The following is an 18,595-nucleotide window of genomic DNA, read 5'->3' on the forward strand; positions in this document are numbered from 1 at the left end:
ATCGCATTTTAATCACCGGGGGCCTTATAATCACTTAAATTATATTGACTGATGAAAAGAGAAACATGATAAATTAAAAAATTCATTGCTCGATTTTTGCCCATAAAAAGAAGTTATCGAAGAAAATAATCAAAAAAGGAATAGAGAAAACATTTTATTGAAAAGATTTTCCCCATGTTCATCGCTTTCTTTTCCTGGTATTATTCTACCTCATCTTTTATTCATGAATTTGTTAATGCTTTTAAAAATGTCACAACGAAATCATGTAAATCATCCATTTTCTTAGTGTTTTTTCATTTGCATAATGGATGAAAATAATTTTGAAATATTTTTATGCGTTAACATCTTGAAAAGCTTACAAATTTGATTTTAATTATTTCTGATTGACGTCATCCTTAATTATGCCATTTATTTCTGTTGTCAATGGTAAGATACAAGACCCGGCGCTCTCCATTTCCATCTTAATTGATTGAGTGGATCTAAATTTGAAAGGCACACAATCAAGAAAACATTTTATTTGAACTTTATTCAACGTCACAGAAATATTTCTCGCTTCGGTACAACTCGGAGTTTCTTTGGCGACAATGACTTCGTTTGCAGGATTCCTTTTTCCCATTTGTGATTCATATTTAATATCAGTCATCATTATAGTTAGAAGCACTTACAATAGCTGCCGTGACGGCCATTTCAATCTCCTCCTTCTCTTTGACCTCTGTTTTGAGGAAACTCATTGCATAGGTCTGGGCTACTGGGGCAGCAATGCAAATCGAACTATATACCATCGTATTCTGGAATCGAATCAATCAATCATATATTGCTGTCCCGCTCCTAGAAGCATACAGCGGGTCTGGAATCGAATCAGTGCTTTGTGCGTGAACAGTCAGAATGCAAACCGCTACAAAAGAAAAAGTGACAGAAATGAACATCAAACCTTCATTCATACATCGGGGTGACGTAGATAAAACTATAACAGCTCATACCCCCCACCATGATTACTCTGCCAGGCAATTAAATGTAATAGTGCATTGAAGCCATGGTAAGTACGAGAGTGAGAGAAATAATTGGTTCGTTTTTTAATCCAACATGTATATCTATAAGAATGTCATTTGATAAACACAGGTGTTCATAAATTCGGATGGATTAAAAAAAAAACTATGAAAAACATGCATCAGAAAAAACTGACGTAACCGGTTACGAATACATAGACTTTTGTCAATGAAACGGCTTTTTTCTGACACAAGGAAAAAAAAGTTAAAATTATCACCTATAGATGGCACTGCATTGCGATGTTGCCTGATAATAAGCTAATTTAATCTCTTCGAAAGATGATGGGAATTAACAACTAGCTTAATTAACCTTGATATTTGTGAAGGTGAATCAAAATACAGCTCAGTTCCATTATTATGTCTCTGAAAGATTGCGATGTTGACACTGGCAGAAAAGACTCATTTGGCGAAGTTGCAGTGATATGGGATGGCATAACATGAAAAATTCAACTATTTACCATCTTCAGTTGAAAATATGGAAGGTGGCAATACCAGCAAGAACACCAAGCAAACACAAATCCAATAACATTGAACATTGAAGGACCGGACACACCCCGCTTCTCATCTGAAGGAGATATCGAAGCGTTCCCGAAAGATGGGTGCATCCGGAATTTTATTAAATATGTATATGTATATATATCTATATAAATTTGTATAGCAGAATAACAAGTCCAATTACAGGAGTATAAATCAACGGAATAATTACGATAAATCATGATCTAAGAATCGAAATATAAATTGATATTATAGCGTCCTTGGTACGTCCAGACTCGATAATAAAATTCCGTTGGTGGCGGTCCGTCCGCGTTCGTTGGATGTCACAAGTTATAGTCGTGTAGGCCGTACAACGACGAATCGATGTCATGTCTGTTCCATAAGCATCCTACATCTTAACTCTCCTGCGCAATTAGGAGATTTTCATATCCATAACATCAATATGTTAGGGGCCCCACACATACACCCAGAACACAGTTTCTAGCATGTACCAATTTGTTAGAAATTCCGCAGAGGAATGTGTACGAGGTGCATGTCCGGTTAAGTAGTTATAACCTAGATGTTTTTCGATGTATTCGGTTAACGTTGTATCAAATAGGCGGAAATGTGGCAAGATAATTTTAATGTGGTACATTGCAAGATAATTTTAATGTGGTACATTGCAAGATAATTTTAATGTGGTACATTGCAAGATAATTTTAATGTGGTACATTGCAAGATAATTTTAATGTGGTACATTGCAGGATAATTTTAATGTGGTACATTGCAAGATAATTTCAATTTTTCTTTTTTGTGTCAAAAAAAATTAGACTCTGACAAGTTTCAGGGCACAAACCGCAATCAACTGATTTTTTTATGATTTTATAAAATCCAAAATTATGGGGCCCCCTCTATTTTTGAAAACATTAATTTTTTACTCGACATACACCCTTATAGAAGATTTTATGCCTAAATATTTCGAGATAATTATATTCATTGCAACCCTTCTACGTTATAAAATCTGAATATGGAAGTATGAATGAAACAGGATCAAGCCTCTGTTGAATGTTTATGCTCACTGTGAAATGTTTTTACCTTACCCCGGATGAACCGGATGAATCAGTCACGAGTTCATAATTAGCATCCGAATGAAACATAAAACTAAGGAATTTATACATAATTCTCACTGAAAACCAGGGCTATAAGGATCGTTACTGGCTTCATCGCAACTAATTGATATCAATCCCAAATGAAAATTGCTGTTGCTAAGTTTCAAGCAGTGATTAAGACTTATTGAAATTTTGCAAAATAGCTGAAAAATTATCATCAGAATATATAATCAGAAAACAAAAACTAATTGAAAATATAAATTACTTGAAAAGATTTCAAAATTTAAAATTTAAGTAAAAGTCCGTTACAGCCAGAGCTCACTATCAAGAGAAAAACTGCCGTTACAACGGACAGTAAATTGCTACTGCATCGTTACAGCTTCTTGGATAAGGGTTAAATATTAATCTCTTGGATTGAACGATAGGCTACTTCAAAAGTTCGTCAGAGCTGGTCAAACCCGATATGGGCGAAAAACTGTCGGGCAACAATGGTTTCTGGGACCCAACAGTCACTTTCGGAATGTTTACTTTGGCTACCGTGGTTCAGTAGGAATGCGTGTCAGACATCATATGCCTTTTAAAATGGGTTGTCACTTCTTTAATGCTGTCAGTATTATGTATAATAGTTCATTCCTTTGTTATGGTTTGTCACCTTTTCAATCCTGCCAGTAATTGAAGAAAACCCGGGCAGCGCAGGGTATTATAGCTAGTGCTATGTAACGTTGTCAACGTGAATAATGTCCATTAGTTCTTTAAGTGGTTCAAAAAGAGCTTTTAAAGAGTTCGCAAATATGAACGTCCTTACGGGCTGCGAAAACAGTTTTTTTTGCTATTGATTTCGAAACATTTCCTCTTTTTGGCAGTTAAAGTGTGTGTGTGTGTTTATCACTCTTTTATACTTCACCACATTCAACAGGTGGCTGCAACGCTGCATTAAAATACATGTAAATGTGCTAAAACATACATTACCAGATAATTTTCTTCTAACAATATGCAATTGTCCATTCTTTAAACTCACTTTTTGATAGTTCTTTCCTTTTTCGGTCGTCCTTGATGCTGTCAAAATGAAGCAAATGTTTCAAAAAATGTTAATTAATCCAATTACTTTTCCCATTTCGATCGTGAAACATCAAATAGCTTTGGAAAGGTGTGTTCAAATTCAAAATGACATTTTCAGAAATAACAGAACTTTGAGCTAATTTTCTTCAAGGATATCTTTTTGATTAATAATAAAAAAAAAAACTTACGTACGAAGTTTGCTTGTATAAGAATGCAAAATTAAATTAATAAGTAGAGGAAAAATTATACTTAGCAAAGCTCACATAATAAAAAATGTATTTCTAAAATTAAAAAAATTAAAAAACACATTTTTTTGCATGTAATGTTTCATAAATAAAAATACGCAATAACAGTAATTACTTGCATCAATTTTATTTCCCTTATTTGTAAAAAAAAAAAAAAAAATCAAATGAATTTTCCTCTTCTTTCAGACTATAAAAAGTAATTTTACAATCAAAAAACTCAAAGTTTGATTTTTATATTAAAAAAGAATCATTTCAGAGAAATCTATTTGAATTTCTTTGATAAGCCTTATCCCTTATTGCATATCCTTAAAAAATAATTGAAAAACAAAATACATACGAAAGAAAAATACGAGTTTGGAAAAAAAACATGATGGAAAAAATCTAATAAAAAATATAATTTTTTATGCTTTAACTTCCTCATATTTTTTTATTTCATAAATTTTATATGAAATAGGTAATTACCTTTCTTAAAGATGCAGATTGAACGTAGTTTCAATCTTATACTTTTCTATTGTTTTTGGTACCAAATTTCCGAGCAAAAAAAAACCTATTATGTTATACCGTTTTACCCCTAAAAAAATTAAATGAATTATACGTATACTGAATTATGCGTAATACATAATTACGCGTATACTGAATTAATTTATGTATGGGAAAACACAATAACTCGTTTTCGGTATTATGTTTATGTATATTTTCTCGTAAACTAGTAGTTTGTGTATATCTTTACACCAAAGCATCATAAAAATACCCTAAAGCTGCTCAAAAATCTGTAAAGGTTATTGCTAGTCTAATACTGAAACTAATTAACCTCTTTTGAATAAGTAGTTTGCTTTAAATTAGTTTTGCTTTTTGAACAAATACAACTTTAGTTAGTATGATACTACAGGGAGAGAGAGAGAGAGAGAGAGAGAGAGAGGAAAAGTGCATACATTTTTATTTGTCTGCCTGCAGTGGAAATGCTTTTAGTTTCCATCGATCGTGCATTAAGCAGGGATTCAATGAGATCGTTTCAAGAGCAATAGTATTAAAAATTGTGTAGTAGAGTCTTCGCGGTTGGCCAAAAACACAGAATGTTATCGGTCGAGTTTGTCTATGCATCTATCGGCCAAATTGTCTGCTGATACAGTTGACGCTGCTGATCAGAATCAGGGATAATATTATCGTTTGGGTATTGTTATCACTTTCACAAAGAACGGAACTAACCTATATCACATCATTCTTTTTTTTGGTAATTGGGACTTCAGATAATGGCATCAATTTTTATCAAATCGAAACTTTTTTTTTGCGCATTCTGAAGCTAAAGTTTATCCGAATTTATTTTTTTCCTTGTAAGTTATAGTTGTCAGGTTGCAGGAGTAGGAGTTTATATAAAAGAGGAAGCTAGAAGGTATTCTCTTCTGACTCCCTTGTTCACAAACATTTCCTTACTTAATGTGGTAATCAGTCCATAGTGTTCACTGAGATCCACGTACGCGTGGAGCTGTTTTTTCAGTTGCCTACTTATAGCAAAGGTAAAAATGTGTGTCAAGAAAACAGCCCTTTAATGCAGTTCTGGGTCGGTATCTTTCAGTTGAGATTCAAATTTTTTCCTCCGAGAAACTTTCTTGAAGAATCAATGAAACCTATTACGCATTAAAAAAAAATTCACATACTTCGTGATATAAATTAGGCAGTTCCATTCTAACACCTCACAATGGCTGAATAACATAAATACAGGATATAAGCTTAAAGGAAAAGATAAAGTTCCGTTTTGGGGGGAAAATGTAATAATTGATTATCCCGTGTTAGTAATACCCATTGGCCATACGTCCCGTTCGACCAAACGGGATGTAAGCTCAGTTGGCCACCATACTTGCAAACGGGACATTTCCCGCGGATATTGTTACCAGTCGATTATTATTATGAGAAACTCCGAGTTCCGGTGTGATCACATTAAGTGGCGTGGACTGCACTTGGCAGTTGGTATGGTAAAAGGCGAATGGAATTCATCAACAAATTACTAAACACTTAATAATGGGTGTTATTCAATATAGATAAAAATAATTAAAAAATAAGCTTCAACGCGAAATAAGAATAATGACAAATTGAATTATCGTTGATGCAAATTTAGCAAAATTTTCAAGTAATTTTAATTTCAGCATCACGAATATTTTTGTATGAATAAATTTTTCTCTATTGATTTTTTTGAGATTTTGTTCATTTTTTTCAGTATAACGATAGTTCTTTCTGGTCCATTTAAAAAGTGTTGCATAAATATTTGATTATATAAGTGTTTGTGGGATCTTATAATTGAAATAGTGACTCCTGTAATAAATATCTTATTTCCTATCTAATTACTACAGTTTGTATGTTTTTAGTCTCTTTCTATCTCTCTCGTCCCTTAGGATTTAGAAGCTCCGTAATCACGTCCAAAACTTCGATGTTGGAACAAAAAATAGAGCGCGTTACTTATATAACACCAAAGTCTGAACGGAAAGAACTATCGAACTTTCGGGGTAAAATTTCCTGTTCGTTAGTAGAGGTTTCCCATGCGGTTGTTACACTCGGATTACTCGCCAGAATCCGATGAATTTTCTCGGAAAAATCAGTTCTAACTAAACTTACAAGCATCTCTTCTCGTCCTAGGAAACTATTAAGATAAATTTTTCTAGGAGCCTATCATTTATTTTTTTCCGTAATTTCACTTTTCGAAGGTCTGAAGAATCCTGAATGTATGTGTGGGAAAATAACAAACAAATATCATATATATTCCCCCGCATTATCCGGCATAGCGGGAAATTTGAATCACAGATTCTGGAAAATTCTTGAATATTTTTAGTATAAAAATCCATCAAACTGGCTGGGTTGAATGCATACTGTGATCCTTATTGAACCTCGCTTTTCCCGGCATGGCAGAACGAACCAGACCCCCAACAATCAGAAATCGGGTGTTCCTCGAGTTTCGCGGCATGCCAGCTAATGCGGGGGACGGGGTATATTAAACAGATCTCATTAATAAGTCTACCCTATCATTCCCCTTCCACTCTAACATGAATTCTAGTTATAAAATACAATTTTTTTGAGCGTGAAATTTTCCGTCAATTAAACTTTATCTATATATAGCCTTAACATCGATCGATTCTCTTGTTGTATAAACAAATTGATTAACTTATTTTTTAATCTTCTTGGTTGGGTTGCTCTCAAGGAACATGAGTTTCTTGTATTTTTCAAATAAAGGAATTGATATTTTGAGCCTGTTTCGGCATTGATGTGATGCTTCTAAACAATGCTCAAACATTCGATTTTTACTCGTGAGCAGCTCATGAAGTTTCTACAATTACCAGAAAAATGGCTCAAAGGTATACATATCTCCTATTTCTTGAAAAGCCAAGCAAGAACGATTTTTGACCCTTTCATTTTGGAGGCAAATACCATGTGTGAAGGAGACATATTGCTGCGCATATTCCAGCGATGATAGAAAAGTAAGTTGACAAACAATAAATGACATTTACGCTATTCGAATCTTGTGTATATCACAATAAATTTATACATTTCAAATGTATGTGAATTATATAAATACAGCGTTTTCTCTGAAGTGCAACATCTCATATTTTTTTAAATGTTGATAATAATTTCTTTTGTCATGTAATAACATTCACTCATTTGCTTAATATAGTCGAATCCCGTTATAACAAACTCCAAGAAATCACTTCGTTATAACGAAATTTCGTCATAAAGAAATTCTAGGTTTTGCATTTTTCCTGTGTAAACTTATTTGGGGGATTAGAAAAGTGTTCGTTAAAACGAGATTTTTTCGTTATAACGGTTTATTCGTTGAAACTGAATTCGACTGTATAACCCCCTCAAAAATTTTTCTCCTGTGGATATTTCAAAGCCTGCAAAGTAAAGGTGAACATAGTTTAATAAATTCACATAATTGTTTACATCATTGGATAAAAAATGGTGAATAAATCAAAATACATTTAAAATTGTACGCAGGCATAAGAAAAGCTACGAAGAAAGGAACAGAATACACTTAACGTATATTGTTTTTTCAAATGAGATTAAAATAAATCATTTGAAGAAATCCGTGTGTTCTAGCTTTCAACTTGAAATATTTCGATTCTAAGTAAAAAAAAAATTGAATTTGTTATGATAATTATTCGAGGGGTAATTGACAGGAATTTTTGTATTTCTATGCTTAAAATTATATTTAATTTCTTGAAGTACAGCTCAATTTACCAAGAATAAGATTATTTTCCACTTCATGTTTTAGGAGGAAAACTAATTTTACCAACTTGTTTTTCAAAAAAAAATTAGAATTTTCTCACGGTATTTAATTATAAATACGGCTTACTCTTTTAGAAAAGTTATAGTTGAAGTTTTTATACTTATCGTAATTTAATGCTAAATTTTGATTTTGGATTTCATGGAATATAACGGCAGAGAATAGGCTAAATTATAATGTGTTTTGGTATTAATTTTTTTATCAAGTTATTTGTTATGATCAATGAACTGTTGATTAATAAATGCATGTTTGTGTTGACATAGGATGAGTATAATTTCTCACCAGGTGTATTGAAAGAAAAATTTAATACGTAAAATAATTTGTTGTTTTTAATTTATAAATGAGAGAATTTTTCAGAAGAATGCAAAAAGAATATTTTTTAAAACATATAATCCTAATATTCTTTATATTACTTAAACTAACGGTTTGTGTGACTACTTTTTACAAAGTGTCTGATGGTAATATGACCAATTTTATGTATTTTTTTGGAGCACTTATGCTGCATAATCTTTGGTTGGACACATGACCTAATTTCTTTTTCTTAGGTGATGCATAGTTTCGCGACAGTTCATCATATTGTGCCGAAAGTGCCATTCGGAAAATCACGTTATTTCCTTACGGTACATTTGTATTTATTCTCAGGATTAAATATTCCACAACTTTAGTTCGTTAACCATGGCAAATGCAGTTTTTAATTTTTTTTTCAGTTGTAATTTCGATCTTTAAAGTGTAAATGTTGTAATGCTGTAATTTCGTCTGTTATGTAGGTTTCTTTAGAATATTTGACAGGTAGGCATTATGGCCAAGTATGATATATCAACTACGCATGCGCGAGTATAAATTTCACGTGACCAGGTCTCTAGTTCCCCTTCCACAAATTCTATCCCCTAAGAAGGAAGAAAATGGATTTATCTGCCTAAAATGTTTCTTTTAAGTAATTTGAAAAATTTTCAATTTTGGATTCATTATTTTGAATCAGTTGAAGCTCGCGAAATTTATTTTTCGGATGAAGTATATTTCTTTTTCTATTTAATTTTCAATTGATACTTTGCTTGGTTGAATAACTTTTTTTAAATAAATAAACTTTCGTGAAAATCCCTGGTTGTTTGTGGAGATATATACGTTGAGGACCTCACTGGCGATATTACCTTCACCTATTGGGAATAAGGTCAAAAGAAATTGAAAATATCAGATTTTTCGCATATTTACCGTTGAGATATACCGTGGATCATTATTTTTTCCTTTAACAACTCTTCGAAGAATTTTTTTAACCTTATCTGTTTTTCAGAATTTATCATACTATGTATTTTTCTGTCTACGGACTGCTGTCAGTGAAGTTTGTGAGAACATATGAATTTTGGTTAGGCCTCAGCAAAAATCACTGAAGCTTAGCATGGCCATATTGCCCTCGCTTACTTTATTTCATTCTCTGTTGGAGAAAATGTACATAACTTATTGCGAAATCAATATCCCAGCTGTTAGTATTCACAACATAAAAAAAATCAAATGATTTAGTTGACAAAAAGAAAAAAACTGTGACTATGAATACCAGAGGTTTTGAAATTTACACTGTTCGGTTAAAGAAAAATAAAAAAACCGCTTGACGTTTCTGTTTTGTCGAGCGCCTTTAGCGTGAATTTAAGTAAGCGTACATTTATATGAATCAATAAGTGTTAGAATATGCATGATTCATGCATATTCTAACACTTATTTCTATTTTTTTTTTTTATTCATTTTTTCAAATGGAAGAAGCAAGTTGAAAGAAAATATATAGCACACTATACATAAGCTATTATATTATGTAATACAGTGTAATATCTTATAATTCATGCTGAGCCCTCTGGCTAAAGCCCTGTTAGTTGTGTTACGATATAAATGTGAAGCCTTTATAATGGCGGGTTATGCCAAAAGCATGAAGAGTATTGTAGTTCTCCCTTTGGCAACATGTTAAGTGGAATGTCTCCCGTAAATAAAGTGTGATGAAGAAGGACGTGCGTTTCCTTGTGTGATTAGTGTATTTCACTTACACGATGTATCCAGTCCACCCACCCCGTTGTTTCGCAACACGTTATCAGCACGAAGGCTCCTGGATAGACGTTTCATCGGTAAGTGGGAAGTAGATAAGTTAAATCTAATTTCACAAAGGATCGAAAAAAAATTCTACACGCGCGGAACTAAGCCTAACAGAGATGGAGGAATTGAAGATTCCAAAACTCAATAGGGACAATTACAACGCGTGGAGTATACGAACGCGCGCCGCACTGGTGCAGAAAGACTGCTGGGATGCCATAGAACCCGGATACGGACCAGAACTGAGAGAGGACGAGAGGAAAACCAATGAAAGGGCCCTCACGTTTCTGTTTTTAGTGGTCGAAGATGACTTTTTAGACGATATCGCGGACTGTGCGAGAGCGAGGGACGCTTGGGCATCCTTGAGGGACATTCACACGAAGTTCGGATTATTACACGCACTGCAGCTTCTTAGAGACTTTTTTAATGTGTCGATGAGGCCTGACGAATGCGTAAGTGCATACTTGGGAAGATTGATGGACTTACATCGAAAGGTAGCGTCCTGTGGATATGGTTTCACCGACAGGGAAGTCGCTCTTGTGATGTTAATGGGTCTACCCAAAGAGTACGAAGGTCTGATACTGAACTTAGAGCGTGATGAGAACGAACTGTCCACAAAAATGGTAAAATCGCGTCTGATTGTGGAAGAGAAGAAGTTACTGCGTGACTATACGCAAACGAATCGCGTAGCTGTGGGCGATAGAGCTCTTAAAACTGACGATATAGGAAAAACTCGCGTACAATCAGGGAGATACTCCAGAAATAATGAGAGAAGAATTCGGTGTTTTTCCTGTGGTGTTTGGGGACACATAGCCAGAAACTGCCCGTCGAAGAATACGTCCCATCGGGCCGATAAGGTTTCGCAGAACGCGAATCGGACACTGATTGCCAACGCTAGTAACAAGAAGCCTAGCTGTGATTGGTATCTAGACAGTGGTGCAACGGAGCACATGTGTTCACAAAAATATAAGTTTCTCAACTTGACAACTGTGAAGTCCGAAGTGGAAATAGCTAATTCCGAAAAAATGGAAGTGGTTGGAAAAGGTGACGTTGTTTTGAAGCCTGTTAAATCCTGTGGTAAAGAAACATTCTATCTAGCCGACGTTCTGTACGTACCAGAGCTCGACGGTAACCTCCTTTCAGTGGGAAGAATCGAGGAGATGGGAATGACTGTTTCATTTCAAGGAGGCAAGGCCATCGTCAAGGACCCTAATGAAAGAAATAGAGTAATCCTTACTGCATATAGAAGTGGGAGACTTTATAAGGTTGAAGAAGCGAGGACTTATAAAGCGCATATCTCAAGGCATGAGGATCTTATCCACCGACGCTTAGGACATTTTCATTTGAATGCAGTGAAGAAGCTCATGAAGCAGGATGACACTGTCATTAGTTGTGCAGAAGCAATGGAAGATGGAAATATTTACTCTACTTGTGTCCTTGGAAAGATGAGAAAAATTCCTTTCCCTAAAGGAGAGACCAAACGTGCATCGAGGCCACTTCAGCTCATTCATAGTGATGTCATAGGACCTATCTTGCCTACATCTAAAGGAGGGTCAAGGTATATTGTCACTTTTGTTGACGACTACTCAAGGTATGCAGTAGTGAAGCCTATGAAATCCAAATGTCAAGTCCTCGAGAAATTTATTGAGTTCAAAAAGACTGTTGAAAATTTCCATGGAGTTAAAATCGCTACTCTACGAAGCGACAATGGAGGGGAATATATCAGTCGTGAATTTGACGATTTTTTGAACAAGAATGGAATATCGAGGCAGCTCACGGTCCCTAGAACTCCAGAGCAGAATGGGGTAGCCGAGAAAATGAATCACACCCTGTTCGACATGACCAGATGTCTTCTTCTAGACTCGAAGGTTCCAGACAACTTGTGGGCAGATGCCGTCGTTACCGCCAGTTATTTGCGGAATAAATGCCCATCTGAAGCTATCCAGGGAGATATACCCGAAGAACTTTGGACCAAAAGACCTGTCAAAACTAGTCATCTTAAAATTTTTGGTTGCAAAGCGTATGCGCACATGAATAAAACGCAAGTAAAGGGAAAGTTAGGAAAGCGCTCACAAGAATGCGTTTTCATTGGATACCCTGAAGGAGGCAAGGGATACAAGTTGTGGAACGTAGACGAAGACATATTTTTCCCCAGTAAGAATGTGAGGTTTGATGAGACTGTTTTTCCATTCAGGAGGAGCCAAACAGATTGTCAGTTGAAAGGAAGTAAATTAATAGTCAATCTAAATGACCAAGAGGTACAAGTGACACCTCCTGGAGCCTCTCTAAGGGATGCATTGCCCGACTTGAAGCATGCAGAGCAAATGGTTGGACATTCGAAACAGCCTACAACCACTGCGAATCAACCTCCAGATGTTAGAAGAAGCAAGAGACAAAGAAGACGTACTAGTTTTTATGGGAATCCAGTGTCATACAAAGCTGTCAATGAAGCGCAGTTTAATGCTGATATTCGGATCGAGGATCCCGCCACCGTCGAAGAAGCGATGGAATCATCTGATGCAGAAATGTGGAGAGCAGCTATAAAAGAAGAAGCAGAACAAGTGACTCTTGAGGAAGCTGGCAAAGTGAGTGACGCTGTCGTTGAAGAGAAACCGATAACCAGGAAGCGTGGTCGGGCAGCTAGATCGGCTAAGAAGACGACTGATAACGACGATAACTCTAGTCGGAAAAGGCGCGAGAGACCCGCTAATGCAGCTGCCAAGGAAAGCGACCAAGACGACGACTCCGACAAGGATGGTACCGCCGACGTGAAAGCCAGTCCGAAAAATCGCGAGCGCAAGGCGACGATGACAAAAGCTAAAGATGACGAGCAAGAAGGTTCCGAACACGAGGAGGAGGACAGTGATGACGACACCGGTTCGGATTCAGATTACGAATCAAAGTTACTGAAGCGAAAGGCCGTAGGCCGGCAGACAAAAGAGGACGAAGAAATGGTATTGGAGAGAAAGAAGAGGATGAAGTTTTGCCGTCCAAGAAACACGGTGATGGTCACCAAGGTAAGAAATCGAAGAACTATGAATCCGACGTCGATAACGGTGCCGAAGAGGACGAGAAGGAAGAGAATGAGCCAAAGACCCGCAAGTCCAGCAGCAGCAGCAAACCAGCTGCTGGCAAGGAGGATGAAGCGCATCAACGTTATTTTTCCTTTCGTCATGCTTTGGCAAGGAGGAGTGTTACGATATAAATGTGAAGCCTTTATAATGGCGGGTTATGCCAAAAGCATGAAGAGTATTGTAGTTCTCCCTTTGGCAACATGTTAAGTGGAATGTCTCCCGTAAATAAAGTGTGATGAAGAAGGACGTGCGTTTCCTTGTGTGATTAGTGTATTTCACTTACACGATGTATCCAGTCCACCCACCCCGTTGTTTCGCAACAAGTTGGGGGGGGGGGCACGATGTGTCAAATTTAACGAGTAATGCGGGTGTTTAAATGTTCTTGATACGCAGACTCAATGCATATAGATCAAAATCTTCCTACACTGACTTGGGGATCACCATTTGCAATACCAGAAATTTCGACTTACATTATTCGAATATAGTGTGTAAAGCGAGACGCGCTTCTTATGTCCTACGGAAGGCGTATGGAAAATGTGATACCGCTACACTCATGCACGCATTTACCGTTTTTATACGCCCAATCCTGGAGTATTGTTCGCAAATATGGTCTCCGTACAAAGTGAAAGATATAAAATTCATCGAAAAGGTCCAGAAGTCATTTACCAAACAGTTTTGCAGTCTGCGTCATCGCCCATACGAGGAAAGGCTGAGATGTCTCGGCGTCCACTCTTTAGAATGGCGTCGCCTTGAAGCCGACTTAAAGCTGTGCTTCAAACTTGTACACAACTTAGTATATACGGGTCAGTCAACTCCATTTTTTGAAATCAATCCCAGACCATCACTGAGAAGACATTCATTACAAATAAAAATTCCAACTGCCAGGAACAATGCTAAATTTTATAACTTCCGATGCCGAGTTGGAAGAGTATGGAACAAATTACCACCAGATCTCGTGTGTTCATCTACATATCACAGATTCTGTCACTCTCTCAACGCTTCTGATCTTTCAACATTTTTAATGTGCTATGCATTTTAGTTCATGTCGGGTTTTATTGGTGCATATATGCTTGTTTTATTTATATAACTTTTTTTTTCCATCAGTTCTATTGATTATTTCACTTTGGAATTACATGTGATGATTTTTTATTTGTTTGTTTATTTTTTTTAAATATATATATATATATACATGTATTTTATTCTGATTTATATATTGAATTTCATTGTGTAAACATGTTTATTTTATTGTTGTTTTGTGTTCGGGGATTTTTTTTTATTTTTATTTATTAGCGTCATCTTTTATGCATTTTTCTCTTTGTATATATTCGTGTGTATGAATGTGTACTGATGTTCCCTGCCGTCTCTTTCCAATTTTATTGATTGTTTGAATAGTGCACCTGTGGAGTTAGAGCCTACTGGTCTTGCACAGGTTTGTATATAATAAATAAATAAATAAATAAAATAAATAAAATATAGAAAAATAATTATCAAACATTTTTAATTTTTTTTAATTTCCTTACAAAATTTAGAAAATGATAGAACTACAGGGTGTCCCATAAATTCGTAAGTAGTTTGAAAATTCATAAAAATTTCAGGAATTGGTACATTTGAATGCGGTTTGCGAAAAAGTTATTTTCAAGAATGGATATTTTTTTAGTAGAGAAATGTCCTCTCCACTTGTGAATACAAGATTCATTGAAAGACTGGTAATTTGTGAAGATGAAGATTACAAGGAAGAAAATTCATCACTGTCCCCACGATGACTCAAACCCCGATCTCTCGCTTGCCGGACAAGTGCTCTACCATCTAAGCTATGGAAGCAAAGAGGTATTTCAACCTTGGAGCCAAATAACCAGTCTTTCAACGAATCTTGTAAGATGTTTTGTCGATAGAGGACGCTGCACGAAATTCCGGCAGTAGTATTAGACCTAAGTTTTCTTCTATCCATTCTGTGTACAAAAGGGTTCATGAAGCTTCAGCCGGCGGTTCGAGGCTGAGGTAAAACAACTCCATCAATAGTGCGCCATCCAGTATTGAAAATCCACATCACAATAAAAACTATGGAACTACCAGTAAGAGGAAAATTCAGAAATAAGCTGTTAATCGTACCTTCTGCGACAGGACTCTGATTTACATATTCCCAGTGATTTTTTTTCGTTCAGCGTCATCAGTAAACTTTCCCCCGACTTCTTATCGGTCGTAGGTCCTCGGCTGTACCTCCACTACGATTCCAGGACAAAATAACTGGATTCTAGACTCCCAATTGAACAAAACAACACTTTATTTATTTTCCAACATATTCAACGAAACCGTCCTGTCTCTTCGGTACAAACTTTCACACTCATCTCTCTTTTTCGAATGTCTCAGCTCGTTCCCCTTTCTTTCTCTCGCGACTCCTGTTTCTCCCAGGCCTTCTTCGCACTTTTTCCAACCTCTTTTCTCCTGAACCTTACACTATCTATCAACAAAATTTGAACTAAGTTTTTCTATGAACCAAAAAAATTCCCTTTGTGAGGGGTTTTTTAAAACCAATCATTTTTTTGAGAGAAAAACAACTTTTTCGCAAAAATCATTCAAATATACCAATTCCTTCAATTTTTATAATTTTTTAAACTATTTACGAATTTATGGAGCACCCTGTATATCGGTATGGATTACAATTTTTGTGATAGTGAGATTTCATGAATTTCACTAGATTTTTCAAACATTAAAATTTCAATTTTGTACTATATAAATTTAATATTAATTCTTTGTAAATACATATACAGTCGACCCCGTTTAATTGGATATCAACGATTCGAGTACACAGTACCCGATTACGTGAGGAATAATTCAATTGCCATATTACAACGTTAATATAGTTTGTATATTGGAAACTGATGAAGGTTCAATATTAAAAAGGCCGCGGTAGCCTAGATCTAGGCGATAAGATCTAGGCAAAAGTATCAAATAATGTTTAAAGATATCGCGAGTTCGATACCCGGTTCGTCCTTGTCAGAAAATTTCCTGACGGGGAGTACAACAAAAACGGTGACTTGATCACAGAAAGAAAAAAGATTGCTATCGTAGAGACTTATACAGAGGGGTTAGCACACCAAGTACAAAAAAGGCTAGCGTTCAGAACAAGGCAATAAATTGTAGGTAACGGTCTAACTAGCCTTCGCGTGCAGAAAATGCAGGCCCGTCATTTAGGGGGGGGGGCGGGTAGGGGCCGTTGCCCCACCCTGGCTTTTTAAAATACACTAAAAATGGTATATATATATATATATATATATATATATATTTGTATATATATATGTATATTATATATATTATATATATGTATATATATATTTGTGTATATATATATATATATATATACCATTTGTATATATATATATATATATATACCATTTGTATATATATATATATATATATATATACAAATATATATATATATACATACATTGAGTACATGTGGTTTGCCCCCCCTGGAAAAAGGTGAATGCCGGCCCTGAGAAAATGACCGGTGGTGAGACAAAGATGATTAAATCATCAATATTAATTTAAAGGTTCTTAAATAAATGAAATTCATAAAAATGAATTGAAAACTCAGCATGGTATAACCGAAAACCATCACGAAAAATGGGAAAATGCAGGCCTTATAGAAAACATTTATATTTTCTTGAATATACGTGCTGTTCTCATGACAATGCACAAAAATATTGCGTAAAGTTAATACAAGATTTTGTTAAAGTTGGAAGTTATTTCCAGCTTTTTCTGATGCAGGGGTGATCAAAAAACGTTTTTTCTTATTTTTTTGCCAGTCTCCTGAATGCACTCGTGACTACATTTTTATATATATATGACCGAAATTTCAAAGCGATTCGTTCAGTACTATTCCAAAAATTCGGGGTAAAATGTTTAAACTCCTGAGCGGAGTTTTGTGTGGCTATATATTGTACATACTGAATGTTACATATAGAAATACAAGAATCTTATAAATAGTACGAAAAGTTGGAGAAAAAAAAATTAACTCAGCTATATATATATGTAATGTAGTCGTAAAACAAGAATCGTCTACATTTTCTACACGAAGACATTGAATCTCCAACCAAATAGAATAACACATATACGAGTAATGTTGATGACCACATTCCAGTACTATTCTCAACAACTTATTTCTTATTATAAAAACTGAGATCTTAGGAACATTTTAACTGGAAACAATAAATAACTTAAGACAAACATACAACAGAAAAGTCGACGTATTTCAATGATACACGGAGTGCAAGCAAAGCAAAATACAATCAAAGTAAATTGCACTGGATTCCAAGAAAGCGACTTTCTTGAATACAAAAAAAAAAAATCTAATTTTAAACGGATTAAGAGGGAAAAAAAGTGATCTCTCTCTCTCTTCCCTATCCCACCCACTATTCTTTCATTTCCAAGAAAAGAAAAGGTTAAATTCAAGTGCTTGATCAAATCACTTTTATTTGATTTTCATTCTTGGATCATCACGAAAACTACTCGGAGAAGAGTCGAAATTTATTTATTTTTCATGATATCCGTACATTTCTTTGAATTTTAGAGTTTCATCCGAAATCATGATTTTATGTGATACAGTATTAAAATAACAATAGAAGGGATTCGTATAGAAGGGAGAAACATGTTTACGACATTATAGAAAACAAATACTGCACATACAATGTCGCACAATAGACTGACGGTTTTGAAAATGGGATAGCATGAAAAATGTGAGAGCTAGTAAAGTCATTCTTGTGGAATATAAATGTGTGAAGCCACGAATTTCAGATGCGTTATTCATATTGCAATGGGGTGCATAGTTATTTAAATTAAAAAAAAAAACTTTTATAAAATCTTGTGTCAAAAAAAACCAAATCAAAAAGTTGTTGCCCTGTCTCTCCTGAGGGCTACAAAAAAAAAAAAAAAAATCTCACGTTTGTAAGTGCAGTATTCACTGAGACATTAGAATCCGAAAATCGGAGGATAGTTGGGAAAGAACAACAAAAACTAAAAGGCAACGCGTCTTTCTCAACTTTTCGCCGATTTTGAATTTAAATCTCTCTGAGAATATTGAACTTTGATACGTGAATGTTTTTCCTTGCACCAGGAGAGAGACAACGCAACAACATTCTTACTGAGTTTTTAGACAAAGAGTGTCCGTATAAAAAGTTATTTTTAATAGTTTAGTAACGATACATCCCCTTGAAACATGAATGACGTAACTGAAATTCCTGACTTCGCA

General features: G+C 35.2%; 1 long non-coding RNA gene across 1 annotated transcript in view; it reads right to left on the reverse strand.

Annotated features, from left to right (window-relative positions):
- Positions 1-770: 770 nt before the first annotated feature.
- Positions 771-18,595, reverse strand: part of LOC149075738 (uncharacterized) — a 131,402-nt gene continuing 113,577 nt past the window's right edge. Inside the window, exons 2-3 of the long non-coding RNA XR_016194205.1 lie at positions 3,599-3,685; positions 771-895 (exon numbers count right to left, since the gene is read on the reverse strand). This is a non-coding gene — a long non-coding RNA (uncharacterized LOC149075738). The remainder of the gene's footprint in view (positions 896-3,598; positions 3,686-18,595) is intronic.

The sequence above is a fragment of the Pholcus phalangioides genome, unplaced genomic scaffold (assembly GCF_987345545.1).
Source record: "Pholcus phalangioides strain wild (caught in Gottingen) unplaced genomic scaffold, Ppha-v1.0 ptg000015l_1, whole genome shotgun sequence".
Lineage (NCBI taxonomy): Eukaryota > Metazoa > Arthropoda > Arachnida > Araneae > Pholcidae > Pholcus > Pholcus phalangioides.